This window comes from Eupeodes corollae, chromosome 1 (genome assembly GCF_945859685.1).
Source record: "Eupeodes corollae chromosome 1, idEupCoro1.1, whole genome shotgun sequence".
In the NCBI taxonomy this organism is placed as follows: domain Eukaryota; kingdom Metazoa; phylum Arthropoda; class Insecta; order Diptera; family Syrphidae; genus Eupeodes; species Eupeodes corollae.
Genome location: NC_079147.1, coordinates 105,340,686 through 105,365,047, shown reverse-complemented (window position 1 = coordinate 105,365,047; position 24,362 = coordinate 105,340,686). Strand labels below are relative to the sequence as shown.

The window sequence follows — 24,362 nt, the reverse complement described above, 5'->3', positions numbered from 1 at the left end:
TGACAACCAACGCAAACGAATAAAGGACAACGAACTTCGGATATGCACGTGGAATGTTAGGTCCCTTAACAGACCACGTGCGGCCGAAGAATTAGCGGAGGCCCTAGAACGTTATAAAGCAGATATCACCGCCATCCAGGGAATACGATGGGATGGGCCGGGCAAAAAGAGGATGAAAAACTGCGATATTTACTATGGTGACTGCTACCACGAAAACCAACAGCGCTTATTTGTATGCGGATTCGTCATTGGAGCCAGACTTAGGCAAGAAGTCTTGAGCTATAGGTGCATCAATGAGCGCCTCATGACCATACGCATCAAGGCTAAATTCTGCAACATTAGCCTCATATGCGCGCACGCCCCCATAGAAGAGAAAGACGACAACACCAAAGATATGTTCTTCGAGCTCTTAGACAAAACATATGAGCAGTGCCCTAGCTACGATATTAAAATAGTCCTGGGCGATTTTAATGCCAAGCTAGGAAGGGAAGACATCTTTGGTGGAATGCACGACAACACTTCCGACAATGGATTCAGGCTCATAGATTTTGCTGCGGGGCGAAACGTCATGGTAGCCAGTACGCGTTTTCCACACCTCAACATCCACAAAGAAACTTGGACTTCTCCAGATCAATCTACCGTCAACCAGATTGACCATACTGCGATCGACGCCAGACACGCTTCCAGCATTATTGATGTACGAACTTTCTGAGGAGCTAACATCGACTCGGACCACTACCTCGATGTAGCCAAGGATGACTTGAATGACGAACTCTTTAAAGCAGCTGGAGATAAGTTCGTAAGGAGCAAGCACCAAATTATCTGTAAGATATGGTCGGAAGAAAGCATGCCCGATGAATGGAACCTGAGTATTGTTTGCCCGATCCTGAAAAAAGGAGACCCTCTAAACTGCACCAACTATAGAGGAATAAGTCTACTTAACATCGCCTATAAAATCTTCTCTGCCATAATATGTGAACGTCTAAAGCCCATCGTCAACAACCTGATAGGTCCTTATCAGTGTGGTTTTAGACCAGGAAAGTCCACAGTTGATCAAATATTCACATTACGGCAGATCCTGGAAAAAACTCAAGAGCACCAAATCGACACCCACCATCTTTTCATCGATTTCAAGGCCGCATATGACAGCATCTACAGGGACGAGCTGTATAGAGCCATGTCTAGTTTTGGCATCCCTGCCAAACTCGTCCGTTTGTGTAGGATGACCATGGAGAATTCACGCTGCTCCATAAAGGTTGGAAACAACTTAACAGAACCTTTTGATGTCAAAAAAGGTTTTAGACAAGGTGATGCGCTGTCATGCGATTTTTTTAACATCGTGCTTGAAAGAATAGTGCAGAGCTCAAACGTCAACACTAGAGGCACTATCTTTCAAAAGTCTGTCCAATTACTGGCATATGCTGATGACATTGACATAATCGGAAGAACTCAGCGTGATGTCAATGGGGCTTTTGTGAGTATTGAGGCAGAGGCGGCAAAAATGGGTTTAACGGTTAATGAGGGCAAAACAAAGTACATGCTGTCGTCTAGAAAGGACATACAACACCGACGTTTTGGTCAAAACGTCACAATCGACAGACGTACAGTTGAGGTAGTCAAGGACTTCGCCTACCTAGGCTCCGCTGTAAACGCAGAAAACAACACCAGCGCTGAGATCAAACGCAATATAACTCTTGCTAACCGCTGTTTCTTTGGACTAAGAAAGCAATTGAGTGGTAATGTCCTCTCTTGAGGGACCAAAGTGTTGCTATATAAGACCCTTATCATCCCCGTCCTGCTATACGGTGCAGAAGCATGGACCATGACAAAAGCGGATGAAAGCACCTTAGGTCTGTTCGAGAGAAAAGTTCTTCGTGTGATCTACGGTCCCGTATGCATCGAAGGGGAGTGGAGGAGAAGATGGAACGACGAACTGTACGGGCTGTACAGCGACGTAGACTTAGCAAGAAGAGTAAAAGTCCAACGACTAAGATGGCTGGGTCACGTAGAGCGCATGGAAACCAATGCTCCGGCCCGGAAAGTCTTCGAATCCGCACCCACAGGACAGCGCAGTAGAGGAAGACCGCGGATCAGGTGGCGCGCACAAGTGGAAGGTGACCTCACCCAACTTGGAGCGCGAAACTGGAGACATCTAGCTAGGGACCGAGCTAGATGGAGAAGTTTGTTGAGTGAGGCCCTAGTTCACACAGGACTGTAGCGTAAGTAAGTATGCACGGTTTTAAAGTAAGAAATAATATTCATATGGAAAGACTTACTCATCTTATGTATATGGATGACATTAAATTGTACGCCAGCACACCCAACAGCTTAACACTCCAAATAGTTGAACAGTTCTCGAACGATATAAAAATGGAGTTTGGCATACAAAAATGCAAAACAGTAAATATCGTAAGGGGAAAGATGTCGAAAGGTGTCGATTATACTACGTCCTTTAATGAGACAATTGAATCAATGAAAGAAGATGATGTCTACAAATACCTCGGTATGGAACGGTCAAAAATGATCAAACATGCTAACATCAAAACCAGCATAGCTTTATCATTCGAAAGCCGTTTGGAACAAATTCTACGAACATCTTTGAACGACATGAACGTGGTTATGGCAATCAACACATTTGCAGTTCCTCTAATAACATATTCAGCGGGCATAATCAAATGGAGTAAAACAGACTTACAAAGCCTGGAAAGGAAAATAAGGACGCTTATCACAAAATACCACCAACACCACCCCCAAGCTGCAATCGAAAGGATTACCCTACTAAGATCTAAAGGAGGAAGAGGAATTATAAACATACAAAGAATGGTCGAAAAACAAAACCAAAATCTTTTTGAATATTTTTCCCGAAAAGCTGAAACCAGCTCTCTCCACAAAGCTATCATCAACGCTGATGACAATTTCACACCAGGTAACATGCAACACAGACTCAATGAAGTCCCAAATACACTCGAGGATTTGTACCTCAACTGACAAAGAAAACCCCTGCATGGTAGACACCCAAACAAACTCGAAGAAGCAAATCTCAACAAAGAAATGTCGAATTCTTGGCTTCCATTTGGAAAGTTTTATCCAGAAACAGAAGGATTCATGATAGCTATTCAAGACCAAGTCATTCCAACAAGAAACTACCGGAAATATATCGTGAACGATCTTACCATCCAAACAGATAACTGCCGACGTTGTGGAGCTGTACATGAAACAATACAATGATAACATGGGTAAAATTGTTCATCAGGAGCTTCTCAAAAAATATGGACTAATGACAAGATCTCCAAACTACACCCCGTATTTTAAGTACACTCCTGATTCGGTTACAGAAAGCAGAGATTATATCGTGTACTGGGATAGGACGGTCCTGACTGACACCAGCACCCAATATAACAGACCAGATATTGTTATCCACAGTAAACGACAAAAAAAAAAATATTTGTTGACTTTGCAGTTGTAAATAACAACAATATGGATTCAACCTACATTACGAAGATTCAAAAGTACGTGGCCCTGGGTAATGAGTTAAAAGATCTATGGAGAGCAGGCAGTGTGACAACTATACCCGTCATTCTTTCTACCACTGGATTGGTGCCTGAATCTACAATTACCGCTCTTAAAAATCTAGACATTCCAAAAAAGTAAATATATGACATGCAAAAAGCTGTCATACTAGATAGCTGCAGAATTGTTAGGGAATTCCTCAATCTAAGTTGAAGAACAACAATGAACAACGATTAAATGTTTGGCCTTATGCCCGCATGCTCATCAGAGCCTAGCCTTATAGGCAGGTGAATGATATTCTAAGAGATGTAGAGATAGCTTAACTCTTATAATAATAATTAATAATAATAATAATAATAATAATAATAATAATAATAATAATAATAATAATAATAATAATAATAATAATAATAATAATAATAATAATAATAATAATAATAAAAAGAGGCTGGGATGCGACCCACACTGATAACTTCCCATCCCTTCTGTCGATTTGTCTTGCTTCAAAGTTTGTCTATATGTACTCGTACCAATTTTTACCAAATTTGCGTACTATTTTTTGTAGATTTTTTTTAAAAGAAAAAACGGACTGTTGGATTTTTATATACAAATTACTGAATATCGAAAACAATATTTTCTGTGAAATAAAATAAGTTTGAAGCCAAAATTTTTAATATTTGAAAGTAAATTTTTTTTATTTAAATTGAAAGTAAATTTTTACCAAGTATTAGAATTGTTTTTTTTTTAGAGTTTTATTTTTTGTAAAAAAACTGTCAATTCGATTTTTTTTTTTAAATTTTATTGAATGTTGACAAAAATATTTGTTGAAAGATAAAAGTTGTTAAAAGCCAATATCTAGAATTTTTGGAAAAATATTTGAGTCGAAAATCAATTTTTTCCAACTTTTAAACATTTTTTTTTATGTTTTTATTTTTTGTAAAAAAAACTGTAAATTCGATATTTCTCAAAATTTGTCCTAATGTTCAAAACAATATTTCTTATAAGTAAAAATTAATTAGAAGCTATTATCTCAAAGTTTTGAAAAGATATTTGAGTCGATATTCAATTTTTACGAACTTTGAGTAATGTTTTTTTTTAGATTTTTATTTTTTATAAAAAAAACTGTCAATTAGATTTTTCTCAAAATTTTATCGGATGTCAAAAACATTATTCTTCGTTGCACAAAATTGTTTTAGAGATAAAATCATATTTCAGTCGTAAAATTTTGGAGGTGAAACATTTTTTTTTCAGTTTTATTGATTTATAAAAAAAACTGTTTTAATGATATTTTTCAAAAAATATACCTGTTTGGTATTACGTTACAATATATTATATAAAATTTTATTCAAGTCTCTAGCGTTTTTTGTTCGTAAGATATTTAGGGTTAACCAAAATTTTCACCTTCAAACTACTATGGTAAAAAAACCACCCACGCAATTTTCTTGAGAGCCCTTTCTGCATCTTTCTGCCTTATTACCTGTATAACAAAATTTATTTGAAGTCGATATCTCTTCTGGTTCTTGAGCTATGGACGACGAAAAAAACGTCGCGAACGTACGGACGTACAGACATACGGACGTACGGACGTACGCACGCACAGACATCTTTCTAAAAATCTTTTATTTCGACTCTAGGGACCTTGAAACTTCGAGAAATTTCAAAATTTTCAATTTGACAAATCGGACCCATTACAATAACTTCCTATGGGAAGTTAATAATAATAATAATAATAATAATAATAATAATAAAAATAATAATAATAATAATAATAATAATAATAATAATAATAATAATAATAATAATAATAATAATAATAATAATAATAATAATAATAATTATAATAATAATAATAATAATATAATAATAATAATAATAACAATAATAATAATAAATGGGTCTAATTCGTCGCTCAAGAATGTGATCACCCAATTATTAACTTAACAACAAAATTACAAAACAATAAAATATTAAATAACACGTCATCCATCAGGCCATGGGATGCACCGTTCTTTAATCAAACCACTGCCTAGACCTCCGCTAGAGTACAGTGAACTTGACAGGACCGTTGGCCAAAAAAGAGCGAAAATATATGCAAAAAAGTGCTGGAAAAGAGGCGGAGCATCACCATGGCTATGGGAAACAATTTGGTAATAAGGAAGTGAGTTGATTATTGGCAGTGATACGGGCGAGGCGCAAGAACTATAACTACGCGAGTCGATCGGTAAAAAAGACTTACCTGTGCCCCGTGCCTCCAATGAGAAATAAAAAAACATATATATATATTAAAATACTTACCCTTGCCCTGTGCAGTGTTCATCCTGAAAGAAAAATATATATGTATATTATATACATTACCTACCTGTGCCCCGTGCCTATCAAAAAGAAAATATATACATATACCAGGCCCTGTGCAACTACTTAACGCCGACATACGATTTGCATACCCCCTTATCGTCATCATCAGCAACAACAGATGCAGCAGTAGCAGTACCCCCAAAATTGTTCCCGGTGAAAAGTGTCTCAGTGTACCTTCCCTCAACCTACTCCATATACATATGTACATAATTACCTACTTCCTAACCCTCCCTCCCCCCTGAATTTTATTTGTGTGTAATCCCAAGTGTGTGATTTCGTGTCGGTTATAAAGTTTGTGTTTAATTATAAGTTTTTTTTAAAGAATAAAAGGAATAGTCAAATATTTAAAGGCTAAAATGAAAGTGAAGAAATAAAAAAAAATTAAATGGGAATAATAAATAATAGTAATAGATAAATTAAACCAAAAAACAAAACAAATAAATAATATAAAGATCGTTCCCTTTGACGCCGAACAACAAAAACAAAAAAAACAATTAATTTTTTTTTGCAGGTTGAGGAGAAATTCGAAGTAGTGCACTACAGTGGGGCTTACAACACATTTTTTAAACAAAAAAACATATAGTCAAAGTAAGTCTTTTTTTTCTTGTTATTAGTGGATTTTGGATGGAATATGATACCAGATGATCTTTTTCTTTTTTTATTCCCTTATTTTTTTTCTTATTTCTTATTTCTTTCCACTTTTAATTTTTATTTAATTCTTTTTTTTTATATTTAACTGTAATTTTTTTTTCATATCCAACTTTTATTTAATTTTTATTTAACTTTTATTTAATTCATATAGGTACAATTTTAATTTTGCTTTAATGATATTTTTTTTATATAATTTCTAATTAAGTTTTAATAGAATCATTAAAAGTTATAACGTTTTTGAACAAAGAAACAATATGGTTTTTCTTTGAAGATAATTTCCGGTTGTTTTCACTTTGGGAAGGCGGTTTTCTCTTTCTTTTAATCAACCTTATTGTGAGTTTCGCCCGGAAAACATTTCCCCCGAAACATTTTTGTTCCCCGAAATTTTAAAAGCTATTGTGAGTTTCGCCCGAATGAAAATTTCACTTCGAATCAGGAGTGACAGTTCGAAAAATAGGCACGTTCAGAAAAGTGAGGAGCGCAATAAATTCTCCCTCCACTATAATGGAAACGGAGAATGAAATGGAACGTGCAAGTTCTCTGTTAACTTAAATAATACTATAATTGAATTTAGTGCATCAGTTGTTTGTCGAAAATACTTACAATAGAAATAAAATTGTGGCTACGCTAGTAATTCCACTCATTGTGGCTACCAATTCTTAATTGGATTGTCTAAAACGAATAATTTGCACACCTTTTTTTAGACAGCGGATTTATTGCGTTCAGAAAATGAACAGGCCTTATTGTGAGCTGGGACAAACATATGTTTGTTTTGACAATTGTTAAATAAGAATTTCAGGATAGAAAATTAAATTGTTATTTTTTATTACTATTTTGTAAGTATGCATAGCATAGCTCTGCGCATCTTATCTGAGGAAGAACAAATAATTGAGGAGCGAGCACTTCGAAGGAATTAGGGGGATCACTCTAATCCTTTAGAGATGCGTGAGTCCTTGTATGAATGAAAATTATTTTAATGTATGTGAAAAGGAATTAATCTTTATTTTTTCCAGATTTCATCATTACTACAGGCTTAACAAACCAGCATTTAAGTATTTGTTGGATGTGCTTACCAGCTCTTTACATTCCGCGAAACAAAAATTTGCTATACCACCAATTGTGAAACTAGCTACATGTTTACGTTTCTTTGCAGAGGGTGGGTACCAAAAAGGAGTTGGCAAGGACCACGACGTTGGTTTGGCTCAATCCTCTTTTAGCCTGGTGCTCGCTCAAGTCCTGGAGGTTTTTGAACAAGTACTTTGCGTGCAGTGGATAAAATGGCCAACGCAAGAGGAACAACGAAAAATCGCTCAAGATTTTTATACGAAGTACAGGCTACCCGGTGTTATAGGCTGTATTGAGGGGACGCATGTGAACATCATATCTCCTTCAGCAAACAAACAGCTATTCTAAAACAGAAAGGGAAATTGTAGTTTGAATGTTTTACTTGTAAGTTAATTTTATTTTATTTAAGTATTCTTAAATGAATAATACCTATGTATACTAACATCATTTAATATAGGTATGCGACAGTGAACTAAGGATTCGCTTCATTGATGCAACACATCCCGAAGCCTGTCACGATTCATCCATTTGGAATGTTAGTGATCTCAGAGCAAAAATGGAGCAGGAATATTTACAAACCCATAGTAATGTTTGGCTGTTGGGTAACTTTCAAAAAAATGTCTTTTGAATTTATATTGCTCCTGCATTATAACAAAAAACTTGACTTTAAACTTTTCTTATCTCAAAAAAATAAACAAACAACTTACATTTTCCGCCTTATTATGCTCTCGTTCGCCTCATAAAAATAAGTGAAAATTATCACTGTTAACGGCATATCATTCCGCCCGAAATGATGATTATTCGAACATGAATAATTTTTCGGGTGAAACTCACAATAGGCGAAAAGTGAAAAGTCAAATTTTCCAGGTGAAATGTTGTTCGGGCGAAACTCACAATAAGGCTGAATTTCTAGCTAGGATGGCCGGCTAGACACCCTAGGACTGGGGTGGAGGTGACGCACATGAAGTAAGGTGCGTTTGGCGGAGCATAAGGGTGAGTTAGGGGCTACTACATAAATAGGAGGTTGTAGTAGCCAAGGTGATATCCGTGGGATACAAAGGGTGGGCAAATCCTCCGAGGGTCATCACCATCAACGACCCTCCCCCTCTATAGGGATCACTTTCCCCAACACCTGGACAATTCGGGTCTCCATTTTCTTTTTATTTCATTTATGTATGGCATGAAGTCGTAACCCCGTCTAGTGCTGCGGTAGCAAGAACCCCCCCGTCGGCGACCTTGTTCGTGCGAAAGCACCCTCTCCTTTCTGCTGCCAGGATCAGCCCCGGGAGACTGTAGCCCGAGGTTGTAATGGTAGTAAGGAAAGGAAAGTTTACACCCAAGCGGGTTCGTTACAAGGTATAGGACAGGACACATGTTCGTAAAGTAAATATACACCATTTCCAATAAGAATACTCGGATTGGGTTTCGGTAAACTGATTGCTTACATTCGCACTTTGGTTCCTTCTTTGATTTTTGTCAGATAATTTACTGTTTGAAATTTGGAATTTTTGGATCTTTTTATGAAATTTTGAAAGAGTTGTTTGTTTTTATTTTTTCTGGTCTTCATCTTATGATAGCTAACGAATTATGGGTGTTTATTGTAATCAGTTTTGCTGTTTTCAGATGTGAGATCATAGAGGAAATATATTATCTAGAGTCCCGACCGGTACCCGTCTCGTCTACCTGAAACACCCTCAAATTTTATTCGAGGTCAACTTGTAGTGGATATTAATTTATTCACCTAATATTCAATCGCGTTAACAAAGTTGCATCGCATCATATATAAGTTGCTTGTTTGAACGCGACCATTATTTACTTTCAATTAATGAACGCAACCATTATTTACTTTCAATTAATGAACGCTTTCGATCTCGAAAATTCTGAACGCATCCTAAATCAGAATGTTTTTGGTTCCCTCCTTGCTATCTTTTCCTTGTAAAAACTTTATAATCATTACTTACTAGAATATTCTCGTCCGTCTTGTGTGCTGGATACTAATATAACAAAGCTCCCAACCTAAGACTCAAAAGTTGTTTTAAATTATAATAAAGTTAAAGTTATTCACTTGTGTTTCATTTATTAAAGATTTATTATATGGTGTTAATAAAATAATAGCAATAACAAGCTATAAACTCTCTCAAATTCGAGGTGAACTCTATCAAATTCGCTATCGGTTGGTGAATACATCTGAGTGGAGAAAAAAAGTGAAAAATGTAGGATTGGGCTAAAAATAAACGTATGGAATTTTTGTGATCTGTCAAAAATGACAATCAATTTTGCAAAACAAAACAATGGGTTTCTGATGTTTAAAGTAAGTTTTTGTTAATTGTTTCATAATTAATACAATTTGATACTTTTCAGACTAAAAACCTTTATAGTGAGAAGGGTATGTACAAGTTCACTTCATTGAATAAAAAGTCAGTCAAATTGCAGCGAAGGAGGTCAAACAATAATCGATTTATTTTATAGTCTGTGTGTTCATTTTAGATACTGCCAATAACAAACCATTATTGCAGGAAGCAATTTCCCTGATGAAATCTGGAAGACAACGCAAACAAGGCGCTGATTGGCAGGCAAAGTTTTTTGTATATTATATTTTTCTTAACAAAATAACATCAATGTTTTTTAACAACAGATACTGCCCATTGTGATTGTATGTACATTTCAACGGCAGGTTTTTACTAGTGTCCCAAAGTACATCCTGATGATTCTGGAATATTCTATTAAGCTGTTTTTCTATAGCAATTAATTTGCCTCAATGACCGACGACCCTAGTTGGTTTCGTTCTGTTTTTTTTTGCTTGCCACTAGAATCACCGATAAGACCCGTAACTCTTCCAACTAACGCAATTGGGTTGTGTCCTTCTAGGTGGGAATGCAGAAGTCCCATTATTACTAAGAGATTGCCAAAGTGTCGAATATCGGCAGTTGGATCAAAGCCGGTGTTAATCGTTTGTTGTGTACTTGTAAAAAGTTTTTTCATTTCCGGACTACCGTTTTAAGAAGAACAGAATATAAATCATCACGATTTCTTGTAGTTTTTATAAACATACAAAACAATATACAACTTAAACAGCGGTGTCTGGAAAGAAATCCTGAAAGAATCCTCTATCAGCTAAAACCAATAAGTTACGTTGGGAAATACTTCTTCGGATATGTGGAAGGCACGTTTTAGATCGATGGAATCGTTGACTCTGGATCATTTTGTATGAAATTGTTTATTAAATACATAAAACAGTTAATCAGGAGTAGGTACTATTAAAAACTTTGTTTTTATTAATTTTGGCTTTTGTTTTGATTTATTTACAATTTAAATCGCAGAAATTGTATTTTGTTTTCCTTTTAATTTTCGTAAAATACTCACCTCGCTGTTGATCTGTCAAAACTGGGTACATCTCAAATTGGGCCACGTTCGCATTGCAGTTCTAGGGTGCGCCTATACATACAAATCATAGAATTTGTTTGCCATAAGCAGTTAAATATTATTTTTAGCACAGTTTTCACTAAAAAGTTGGAAAATTAATTTTTCTTAAAATATTGCATTAATTTTGCAATTTTTGAATTCAACGGATCTCTTTTCTGAATGTCTGAGTTCACTGAAATTTCTTATACAAGGGCTCCTAATAAGTACAAATATTATTGCATATAAAAATTTTCAAAAAATCAAATTTTGATTTGTTGTTACATAATTAATTGTCATTAGGCAGTTTTTAATTATGATTTTCTTTTTTATTTGAATATAACGAATTGTATCTGTGTCAAAGCATTACTATGCAAGAAAAATAAAATTCCATATCTTTCGAATTTGTAGCCTTGAACCAAATATTCTTTATGGCTTTGCGCAAAAGAAAAACAAGCATTCCTTGGGACCATTTTGCAAAAGGTGATTCTCAGATTTTAAGTAGGCACGTGAAAAGAAGACATCAAGAAGAAGAAGAAGAGCGCCAGGAATTACTAACACCAACACCAAACGAAAATGATCCACGTCCACCACCATCAGAAACCGAAGTCGTGCTCAATGACACACCTGCTGTAAGTTTACCAGAGCCACAATCATCGAACCTTCGAGAAGTACAGCAAAAAATATATGCGTTTACTGAGAGCACAAGACTTCTTTCCCAACAAAAAAAGGCGAAAATAGACAACCAACTGATAACGATGATATTGAAGGAATATCATCCGCTTCGTTTAGTAGAGGAACAGGAATTTGGCAAATTCGTGGCTCTGTTATGCCCTTCGTACCGGTTGCCTAAGCGAAAGACATTGTCCGAAAAGCTACTACCCCAGCTTTGTTTAAAATTGGAAAAAGAAGTGCATTTAAAACGGGAAAACGTGCCTGCAATATGTCTGATGCATGGACGTCAATCAACAACTTGAGCTTCAATGCAGTCACAGCGCATTATATTGACGTGAAAAATGCAAAAATCTGCTCCAATCTGCTTGGTTGCATTGAGTTTGGAGAGCGCCATAAAAGTGTGAACATATGCAACTTCCAAAGAGCACAAAGTTGAGGCAGTTGTCAGCGATAATGCTTCTAATGTCATTACGGCAGTGCAGCTAGGCAATTGGAGTTCCATTGGGTGTTTCGCTCATTCGTTGAACTGGACAGTGCAAGCAGACCTAGAAGAAGTTGCCGGATATGTTCAAGAAGTGAAGAGCATAGTCGAGTTTTTCAAAAGAAGCACCCAGAGCTTGTATAAACTACAAGAAATACAAAAGCAAATGGATTTACCCGTCTTAAAATTAAAACAAGACGTTCCGACCATGTGAAAATCAACCTTCGATATGTTGAATCGGCTTTTGAAAGTTAAAAATGCAGTTAGCTTTGGTCAAAAATGAGCGTTCATTAAATAAAGAGGACTGGGTTGTAATCGAGAAAGTGGTTCCAATTATACAAATATTTGATGACGTCACCGTCGAAATATCAAGTGAAAAGAATGTCACTCTGTCAAAAGTCATAGTGTTCTGTCGAATATTGAAGAGATAGATGACTTAATATTTGAAGTTGGACACACACTCTCTTAGAGTGGAAAACGATAAACCCAGTTGCGTACGAAAACTGCTGATGACCATAAACGAGCAATGCCAAAAGCGATTAAACAACTTGGAAAAAATGTTTCTCTATGTTGAATCCACAATTTTGGAACCAAGATTTAAAAGCAAAGGCTTTCGAGAGGAGCAGATTTTAAAAACGGCATTTGACAGCCTTAAACATAAAGTTGCATCTCTGGCCAAGACAAAAACAACACAGCCAACTAGAACTGCCTCTGCTTCTACTGTGGAAGAAGTACTCCCATCAACTTCCTCAGCAGCTGAAGATAAGAGAAGACGTTTTTGGGATGTGTTTGATTCTGAGATGGAAAGCTTAGTTCCCCAGAAAACAACAGCTGCTGGTATCGTAGAGCTTAATAAATATTTTAACGAACCCCTACTTAATAGGTCTGGAGATCCTTTGCTATGGTGGGAAGCAAGGAAAAACGTGTACCCAATCCTTTACAAGTACATGCTGAAAAGGCTTAATTTAGTCGCCACTTCGGTACCTTGTGAGCGAATTTTTTCAAAGACTGGGCTAATTCAAACCGACAGACGAAGTCGCTTGTCAGCAAAAAAAGTATCCCTTTACTTTTTAACTTTTAAGTTAATATGTTCTTAACTGAGCTTTTAGCTAAAAATAATTAAAGACTGAATTCGTATTTTTATGTTAATTTTTTTTATAAGCATATTATTTTTATTGAAGTTACATTAAGGAAGGACTGAGTTAATTGATTTTTTATTATAAACTGAATTCCTATTTTTGTTTGTGTACATATTTATTTATAATTTACTATATTTATGTTGATTAAATTAAGAACGTTAATTAAAAGCTGTTTTTTTTACTTCCTTATCATTTTTTGTGTGTTCAATCAAAACAACATTATTTATTTGTGTAAATAAAAATTAAAATCCAAAAAAGTCACTTAAAAGTCTTTAAACTCTTGCTATAATAGATCTTCACCGAAATTTGTCTATACTATAAAGCTCTAGGTATGACTGATCATGCCACTTAAAATTAAATCTTAATAGTTCCGCGGACATGTTTCCAGGAACTAGTTCCGACCGGGAAAAGAACCGTTCCATGTTCGTTCCGCCTTCGGAACTGTTTTGCGCAACTCTATTCTGAAGAAGAACCACTCAATTCCCTTTTTTTAAGGTTGGGGACATAAATCCATTCTGTTCTTCTTGGAGGAATGCAGAAAGAGAAATGACCAGCTCCGAGACCCAAAAACCAGGCGAAAAACAATTTTTCCAGAAATTGCAAAAGTTCTTAAAGAACACGGGTAAATTTTTGATGAGAGGGAATTAGAAATAAAATTAAAAAATATAAAAAATACTACAACATTATTATAAACGTCGACTGGTCAAAGCCGAATGAATTGGCCATGCTTTGAGATGATGGCTGAAATTTAACTCAACGAGGCACACGTTAGTGACACCGAAACAATAACTTCAATTGTGCCAACATCTGGGGTCTATCCGAGTCTGCCCTCGACCTCATCTTCGGTTGGGAGCCCTAGTCTACATTCTAGAAAAAGAAGCAGTGGAATGTCTGATTAAAAAAAAAAAGAAATTAAAGAAAGAAATTATAGGTACTTGCTGAGTTGCAGAAACTCCGAAAGGTTCGCTATTTTAGACTATTGACATACGGATAGGGAAGCAAATTGATAGAACCTTACCTTGCTAAATAATGGAGTGAGTATTTTGTCGGTTATAATAATAAATGGGGTTTCGTAAAGGTTGTTTTATTTGTACATGGCAACCGTCAATTGCACCAACAACTCCTGGAGTATAGCCTCCAGATTTTTCTCGGAATGCTTATTTTGGAAAATAATATCTTTAGACTTAACAATTGATTAAGTGATATTGATGATACGATTTTAATTGAGAAATATTGTTGTAATGTTGAACAGCTGGCCATTTAATATACCCTCCGAGCAATGAACATACCACTTGGAGAATTTCGCTGAATGCAAAATGAGCAGAACTCTTAGCTAAATTGAACCTTTCTCCAGCTGATAAGAAACTTTCTTGCATACTCAAGATCCAAAAAAAAAACAGTTTTTTCTCCAAGTTAAGAAAGGTAACAATGCGGATATAACAAACTACAGTTGTTAATGAAAGTGTAGCATTTTTTAGTAAGAATCTCATTTGCGAACAGCAACATTATTTTGTGAATAAAGATCAACCGTTACAACCATAGACACACCATATAGAAGCCATATATGAACCCATGAACTAAAAGCTGTCGTTCTCCTATTGCTTACCCCTGAGCTCCTAACATTGCCAAAAAATGCTCTAAGCAGTCTTAATTTAAATGTCTAGTAGGTACATATTTAAAATTGCGAGTTTTTATCTGCTCCCACATAGAAATGAGGCATGCGATGTTGAGCAGCCATCCCTTAACAAACGAAAATTTGCTTGTAAGGTTTTTGCCATCAGAACCTATAACTTTTATTGATTTGCGTCCTGCAGAAATCTAAATTGGTCTTCTTGACAATAACATTTTTATTAATGCTTTTTTCCGTATAACGGCGACGACGAACTGAATTCCGCTGTCAGGCAGGATGGTCCATTTAACATAGACGACGAAAGCCAACAATCTCGTCTTCCTGACTTAGACGAAGTAAAGATTGCCATATCTAAGCTGAAGTCAAATAAAGCCTCTGGAGCGGATGGCTTGAATGCCGAGCTCCTTAAAGCAGTTGGAGATAAGTTGGTTAGGAGCATACACCAACTTATCTGTAAGATATGGTCGGAAGAAAGCATGCCCAATGACTGAAACCTCAGTATTGTTTGCCCAATCCTGAAAAAAGGAGACCCTCTAAACTGCACCAACTATAGAGGAATCGGTCTACTTAACATCGCCTATAAGCTCTTCTCTGCCGTAATATGTCAACGTCCAAAGCCCATCGTCAGCAACCTGAAAGGTCCTTATCAGTAAGGTTTTAGACCAGGAAAGTCCACAGTTGACCAAATATTCAAAATACGGCAGATCCTGGAAATAACCCAATAACACCAAATCGACACCCACCATCTTTTCATCGATTTCAAGGCCACATATGACAAGAGGCACTATCTTTCAAAAGTCTGTCCAATTACTAGGACATGCTGATGACATTGACATGATCGGAAGAAATCAGCGTGATGTCAATGGGGCTTTTTTGAGTATTGAGACGAAGGCGGCAAAAATGGGTTTAACGGTTAATGAGGGCAAAACAAAGTACGTGCTGTCTTCAAGAAAGGACATACAACACTGACGTCTTGGTTAAAATGTCACCATCGACAGACGCAACTTTGAGGTAGTCAAGGACTTCGTCTAAATAGGATCAGCTGTAAACGCAGAAAACAACACCATCGCTGAGATCAAACGCAGAATAACTCTTGCTAACCGCCTATTGTTTGGACTAAGAAAGCAATCGAGTGGTAAAGTCCTCTCTCAGAAGCATGGACTATGACAAAAGCGGATGAAAGCACCTTGGGTTGGTTCAAGAGATAAGTTCTTCGTGTGATCTACGGTATCGTATGCATCGGAGGGGAGTGGAGGAGAAGATAGAACGACGAGCAGTACGGGCTGTACAGCGACGTAGACTTAGCCAGAAGGGTAAAAATCCAACGAATAAGATGGATGGGTCACGTAGAGCGCATGGAAACCAATGCTCCAGCCCGGAAAGTCTTCGAATTCACACCCATAGAGCAGCGCAGTAGAGGAAGACCGCGGATCAGGTGGCGCGCACAAGTGGAAGGTGACCTCACCCAACTTGGAGCGCGAAACTATAGACATCTAGCTAGGGACCGAGATAGATAGAGAAGTTTGTTGGGTGAGGCCCTAGTTCACACAGGACTGTAGCGCCACCTTAAGTAAGTAAGTAATTAAGTACAAACCATGTGTCAAATTTTCCTTTAATCCATCTTAAATTTTTGTTTGAAAATCCTGATGAACTAATTTAAAATTTCTGTTCTGTTCCTCTAGTAAAGTGATGTATTTTTCTTTTGCCCTAATTGTTTCCTCCATCGCCCTATTTAATAAGATAAGATATAATATTTTTCTGATCAATTTTCAATTTGAGTCTTTAAGACTCTTTTTTGGGAGTTCCATTTCTCAAAAAATGTGGTGTTTCGGTGCATGCTTCACTTATCCGCGAAATAAATATGCATTCTTAGGTTTACATATGCTCCTCTTTTTCTTGTACTTCTTTTTCTTCTTCTTCTTCTTACACTACCACATTTTCTTCAATCCCTATTTCTTCATCTTCTTGGGATATAATATCTGCACCTACTCCCTAATCCAACCGTTTTTTAAATTATAAATATATGTACGTACCTGGTGTTTGAATTTCAAGTTCCATTTCAGTATCTTCTTGAAAGTCGAGAAGTGCAGTTCGAGTCAGCCGATTTTTTTTCAATTTGAAAACACCACATCTGAAAAGCGATGACCGCAAACTCTATGCTCTTTCAACAACTCAGAGACAACTAGACATTGCCGCAATATTTCCCTGCTATTGATAAAAAAAAAATTAACAAATAAAAAAAAATGTTTGTAAAAATGCTTAAAATTTTTTGAGACGAAAATACAAACATTGGAACTCACTTGGACGTGTTCTTGGTACAATAATATACCTACAGGAATGGTTTATACCTCCCTGGAATCTTTGAAGTGTGAGTAAGAATGTTCCATTCACACTTTTTAATTACAATTAAAAAAACTTCTAAGAACACGTCCAAGTGAATTTTAATGTGGTGCAGAAATTGGTTAAAATGAGAATACCATATTGTGTCTACTCACTTTTCAATTGGAGCGTGGAACGTGTGGTTGAATTTAGAACAGCCCATTACACAGCGCGATTTATGTTTTATGTGACCACAGAAAAGAAAAAAAACTTTTTATTTATTCTTTATTGGGCCACAGGCCTCTTACGCTTTATTTATTAATATTAAATATAACAAACTAAGAAACCAGAATGATCCGCCGTCCAAGCGTCGCTGCGATCATTGGGGTTACATACGTATTATTGGGCTCCGCTGATCGGTTATGACTTTGCTTTTATATTCTTTTAATGCTGACATTGCATTTAGTGGGTGATTGAGCTGTTGACCCTTTATTGCTGATGCCGCACTTATTGGTTGGAAGTGCTGTTGACCGTTATTAGCCGATGCTGCACTTTTTGGTTGATCGTGCTGTTGACCCTTCATTGCCGACGCTGCACTTATCGGTTGCATTGTAGTTGCTGCTATATCATATGTAACTCCTCCTCGGTTTGAGTAAGAATTCTCCTGAATTCTATAATTTACTTGTTTTACATTGTATGTTTTATTATACATTTTATTGCAAAAATAGGTTATGCTTACTGATATACAAATAATCATTATAATCATGCTAATGTTTATTACATATGATATATTTTTATGAAATCTTAACTCATTAATTTCTTTTATATTTTCAAAATTATTTAAAACAATATCATCAAAAGTGATGGTTTTCTTTAAAGAAGTATTAAAATTATTTTCGGGGTAAAAATATTTTTCTTGAACAATTGTTTTGTTATTATAAAAAATTTCTTTTAGCAAATATATTTGACAATTAAAAAAATTAATAAGATAATTGTTGTTTAATACAATTTCTCTGTCATCACAATTATGTTTTAATTTTTCTTTGTATGCATTTTTTACAATTAAAGTTTCATCATCTATTATTTGTATTTGAGTTTTGTTGTTATGTCTCAATTTACAATCTTTAGTTAGGATACAATGTTTACTTGGTTTTAATTGTTGCACAGTTACATCATTTTGGTATACAAATGTTTTATTATTAATTTCTATTATATATTCGTTTTCGTAATCAATTTCAAAATGTTTATCATTTGGTAAAGGTAAAATTAACTTTTGTTCTACTGTTACATAATTTCTTGGAATTTTAATGGCGATTATGAGAAATTTGTTTTTGTATTCTAGTACACCCATTTTAATTAATTTAAGTTTATGCAAATCAATTTCATATTCATTTAGTTCTTCCAATGTCAATATACTGGGGTGTATTATATTATATTTTGCTGATACAACATTATCTTGAATTTGATTTACTTTATTTTCTATAAAACGTAATTTTGTCATTTGATCTAAAAATAATTGGTTTTTTACAATTTTTGAAATAGAATTTTGTATTCTGTTATAAGTATTCAGTATTTTTTCTCTATCATCTAAAATTGTTTTTTTTAATGTTTCTATCGATTCATTAAAATTTTTATTTATTTTAATTTGTTCATTTATTGCATCAATTGCATTATGGCTGTTTTCTTGTGATATTCTTAAATAGTTCCAAATTTGTTCTCTATCTTCATTATCCATGGTTCCGAAGAGCCATCTTTCTATGTTTCCGACTACGTTTATTAAACCTCTTCTAAATCTTCTCTGTTCTTTAGGTGTAATCGACTTAATTTTTGCTATAATTGTTTCTATGTCTTTAAATATCATATCTTTGTTTTCGATCTGTAAGTGTTTAATGTTAGTTTGTATGAGTGTTATTGTGTTCAGAATTTCTTCTGGGTCTATAATATGTAGAATTGTATTTGTTTGGTTAGTAATTTCTAGATCTTTAATTTTTATTTTTAAATAACCTGTTTGTTCATTAATTAGTGTTGTTTGAAGTATGCCTTGTGTTGTTTGTGCTACTAATAGTACTAGGAGCATTATTACCTGAAAATTTATAAGGTCTTTTAATATTGCTAATGTGTACGTTATTGAGATTTTTAATTTTATATCTAGGTTGTTCTTTATGTCGAACATTTTTGTAATTTTTGATTGGTCCTACTTCTCTTTTTTCTGAATATGTTTCGCGTTTTTCATTAAGTTTGTTAATTTTCTTAACTTTCGTTTGTTGCATTCTTTCATAAAGTACTAATTCATCAATTTCTTCTTTAGCTATTTTAGGTGTGGTTTTTATCGTGGAATGATATCTGTTGTTATAATTATCTAGAACTAATTGCAATTTCATTTCTATTGATAAATCTTTTTCTTCAATGCCTGTTATTTTTTCTAAAATAGTTGAATGCAATCTTTCAATATCCGCATTCCCTGTGTGGCTATTAGGTTTCGTTAAGTGTATTTCGACCTCGCTTCTATTAAGAAAATCTAAAATATGTTCTGATTTGAATTCGTTATCTGATATTATTTTTTTTGGTTTACCGAATTTTGAGAAATGTTCAATAATAATTGCTTTTTTACTTCTCCAATTTCTATCGGTTATTACATACCCTACTGCAAATTTTGTAAGTTTGTCGATTATAGTTAGAAATGCTTTTTTCTCAATGTGAAATATATCTAAATGTATTATTTCATTTTTATGTTTTGGGGTCTCTGTTAAGTTATATTTTGGTTTAATGGGATTCCTATCGTATTTTATTTCCTGACACTTTTTGCAATTGTTAATTACTATCTGTATTTGCTCGTGAAGTTTAGGAAAAAAAATTTTTTCTTTCAGCGTGTAGTATGTTTCGTTTATACCACTGTGCATAGATTCTTTAGTGTGATAGAGGGAAATCTGTTTGTGAATCTCCTCCTCGGTTTTGATTTCGGCTGCTCTTTTAGTACATTTAATGAATTTTATTTTGTTGTTCATAGAGAATAATTGAATTATAACTTGTTGAACTTTATTATAGTCATGATCTTCTACCTCAGAATATATACCTGTTGTTCCTTTCTTAGTTACTCTAATTAGAACATCTTTTATTTTGTCCACTCCTTCAAGAGGATTCAGATATATAATTCTACGTTCATGCAATATTTCTATTTCGTTTGTTATTCTACTGTAAGTTAGGATTAATTGCGTTTTATATTTGTTAACAATTTCCTCTTTTATTCCTATATGATCTAAATGCTGTTCCTCGACTGAATGAATTGTTTCCGTAAGCTCCATATTAGATTCTGAATCATTATCCTCGTTTATTTTGGGAGTGTTTTCTAATCTACTTAGGAAATCTGCTACTTTATTCTCTTTCCCTTTTAAATATTCGATTTCAAAATTATACTCTTGAAGTTTCAAAAGCCATCTTTGATTTCGTTGGGAGAACTCCTTTCCTTTATATTTGCTATTTAGATATTTTATTGGAATATGATCAGTTACAATTTTAAAATGATTTCCATATAAATATGGTCGATAATAGTTGACTGAGTAAACAATTGCCAGGAACTCTTTATCTGTTACACTGTACTTTTGTTCGTGTTTATTAAGGGTTCTGGATACGAAGCATACCGGGTGCCCGTTTTGAGATAGAACAGCGCCAATGGCATAATTGCTTGCGTCTGTTGTAACTACAAAGGGTTTGTCATATTCGGGATATTTTAAAATTGGGTGTGAAGTTATTAAATCTTTAAGGTTTTCGAATGCTGAAATATATTGAGGGTCTTTAATATTAATTGTTTCACCTTTTTTCAAATATCTTATCATAGGATAAGCAATCTTAGCATAATCCCTTACGAATTTTCTGTAGTACCCAGTCATCCCTAGGAAACCTTTAAGTTGTTTCTCTGTTTTTGGTATCTTTAAGTTATCAATTTCTTTTACTTTGTTAGGATTTGGTTTAATCCCTTCCTTAGTCAAAATATGACCGAGAAATTCAGTATCTCTTTTCATAAAGCTACACTTATCTGCTTGTATTTTAAGGTTATGATCTTGTAATTTTTTAAATATTTTTTCTAGAGAATGCATATGTTCTTCTAATGTTGTAGAGAATATTAAAATATCGTCTAAGTAGACTACGCATATTTTATTTATATAATCACGTAAGATATTGTTCATAAGTCTCTGAAACGTTGCAGGTGCATTCTTTAACCCGAATGGCATCCTGATGTATTCATATAGACCCGCTGGAGTAACGAACGCTGTCTTTTCAATGTCTTCTGGTGCAACTAAGATCTGGTGGTAACCTTTTGCCAGATCTAATGTGCTGAAGTACTGTGATTTCCCTAACTTATCCAATATGCTGTCTATATTGGGAATTGGGTATTTATCATCTACGGTTACTTGGTTCAACTTTCTATAATCAACGACAATCCTGTATTTTTGTATGCCGGTATTGTCAAGTTTTTTCGGAATAACTATTATTGGTGAACTGTAACGACTGTTACTCTTTCGAATGATTCCTTGTTTCTCCATTTCTTCCATCTGCCTACGTACTTCGACTTCATGTTTTGGTGGATACCTATATAGTTTAGAGTTAATTTGTTGGTCTGTGGTAGTTTTTATTTCGTGAACTACTGTAGTAGTGTTTGTTAATTGATCGCCTTCTTTGAAAATCAATTTTTTATATTTATTTAAAAGCTTTTCTACAGACTCTTGTTCTATTTCATTGAGGTGATTTGTTTGAATGTTACAAACTTCACTTGTTTCCAACACATTAACTTCTTCAAGTAATGTGGTTAAGAATGGAAGATGTATACCATTTACTAAAATAACTTCCTCATTTTTTAAGTCTATAGTTTTTGCATTGTTCCTTATCCAATCCATTCCTATTAGGAAATCGTAAGGTTTATTTAATTCTACTTTTGTCCATTTCATTCTTGCATTGCAAGGCTGATTAAATTGTATTGGACATTTTGTTTTTACTTGTGCTGTTTCGTTAACAACACCATTAATAGTATTAATTTGAATTGGTGTATCGTTAATATATTCGTAAAGATTTGAGGGAACTCTAGTTGAATTTAATAGGCTAATGGTTGATCCTGTGTCAATCATTGCTATATAGTCTGTTTTTTCAAAAGTTAATTGTATGCACATTTTTCTTGAATCCGAGGCTAGTTGATAAAAAACTCGTGATTCTCTATTTGATTGGTTTCATCTTTATTACTTAAATAGTCTACTTCCATAGGTTCTATTCTAGCCTGTCTTGATCTATGTTGACCTGAATTTTGAATGTTTTGGGGATGGTTATTATACCCATTATTTCTAGCTTGGCCTGATGCATTATTATTTCTTATTTGTCCTGTCGGGCTATTCCCATTAGGTTGATTTTGATAACTGTTTCTATTAACTTGATTTTGATTCGTGTAGTTATTGTTTCTATTAGGATATTGATTAGTGTAATTATTGTTTTTAAAAGGATTTTGATTAGTGTTAGTATTGTTTTTATTTGGATTAGTGTAATTGTGTCTGTTGTTTTGGAAATTTTGAGGAGTTGTGTTTTGGAAATGATTTCTAGGTTCAATGTTGTGTGTTCTTTCAGATCGTAAATTATATTCATCCTGACCTATATATTTAAACAAAATTGTTCTAATTTTTGATAAATTGTATTCATTGTAAATCTCTGCAGCTAAAGCTCCTGCTGTTACATCTTTTATTTTTAGAATTAATGCACTATTTAGACAGTTAGCAATTTCTAAACCATTTTTATTGAATGTTGCACATTCTGTTATATAATTAATAATATTTTGTATCTTATCTAATAATTGACTTATACTATATACCTTTATACTATTAATGCTTCTCAGGATTGTTGCTTCGTCTTTGGTTGGCCGGAAGTGTATCTTCAGTTTTTGCTTGCATTCCTCCCACGATGCTGGTGCTTCAATTGCTAGGAAGTTCTTTGCGATTCCTCCGATTTTCTCATTGTAGGTAACAGCAAACACTTCGTTAATATTTACCGGTCCAAATTCTTCTATAATTTGGTCTATCGTCGCGATAAAAGAAGGTAACGTGCCTTGCTTTCCCGTAAAGTTCTCTACATATTTTAAACGTTTTTCTATTGTAACTCTTATGTTCCGCACTGCATTATTCTGACTGTTTAGAATTTCAGTCAGTGTTAGTAGACATTGTTCCATTATAGGTTGTTCCATTTTGGTTTTTTAATTTTTTAAAGTGATTATTAGATTCTTACAGTCACTTTATTATAATCACAGTTTTCACTTCGATAACACAAGGTTTTTGGTTTCGGATGCGATTATTAGCTTCTTAAAGTCACTTTATTATAATCACATACACTTTGATATTCCGTGGTTATTGGTTTCGGATGCGATTATTAGCTTCTTAAAGTCACTTTATTATAATCACATACACTTTGATAATCCGTGGTTATTGCTTTTTATTGAAAAGTTTATTTCTAAAACAAAACACTGAGATTTCTTTTTTTTTCGTTTCACTATCCTCTAATTTATATTATAGAGGACAACCGACTGCGCCATTTATGTTTTATGTGACCACAGAAAAGAAAAAAAACTTTTTATTTATTCTTTATTGGGCCACAGGCCTCTTACGCTTTATTTATTAATATTAAATATAACAAACTAAGAAACCAGAATGATCCGCCGTCCAAGCGTCGCTGCGATCATTGGGGTTACATACGTATTATTGGGCTCCGCTGATCGGTTATGACTTTGCTTTTATATTCTTTTAATGCTGACATTGCATTTAGTGGGTGATTGAGCTGTTGACCCTTTATTGCTGATGCCGCACTTATTGGTTGGAAGTGCTGTTGACCGTTATTAGCCGATGCTGCACTTTTTGGTTGATCGTGCTGTTGACCCTTCATTGCCGACGCTGCACTTATCGGTTGCATTGTAGTTGCTGCTATATCATATGTAACTCGCGCGGAGATTTTTTTATCCATACTTCTGAAATATAATTTACCTGCAAAATAAAAAATCACAACACAAAAGTCGCGAACACTCTTTTAGCCGATTTTGATTAGAATATAAAATAGAAATAAAAAATCAAAGCATACGAATTTCTAAGCAAATCACTACATATATAAGATTATT

General features: G+C 34.5%; 1 long non-coding RNA gene across 1 annotated transcript; it reads left to right on the top strand.

The window, feature by feature from the left end:
• The first annotated feature begins 6,875 nt into the window (after positions 1–6,875).
• On the top strand, positions 6,876–8,275 carry LOC129942261 (uncharacterized). Its single transcript, XR_008781007.1, has 3 exons — positions 6,876–7,471; positions 7,530–7,965; positions 8,039–8,275. It is a non-coding gene; the product is annotated as an uncharacterized LOC129942261 (long non-coding RNA).
• The last annotated feature ends 16,087 nt before the right edge of the window (positions 8,276–24,362 follow it).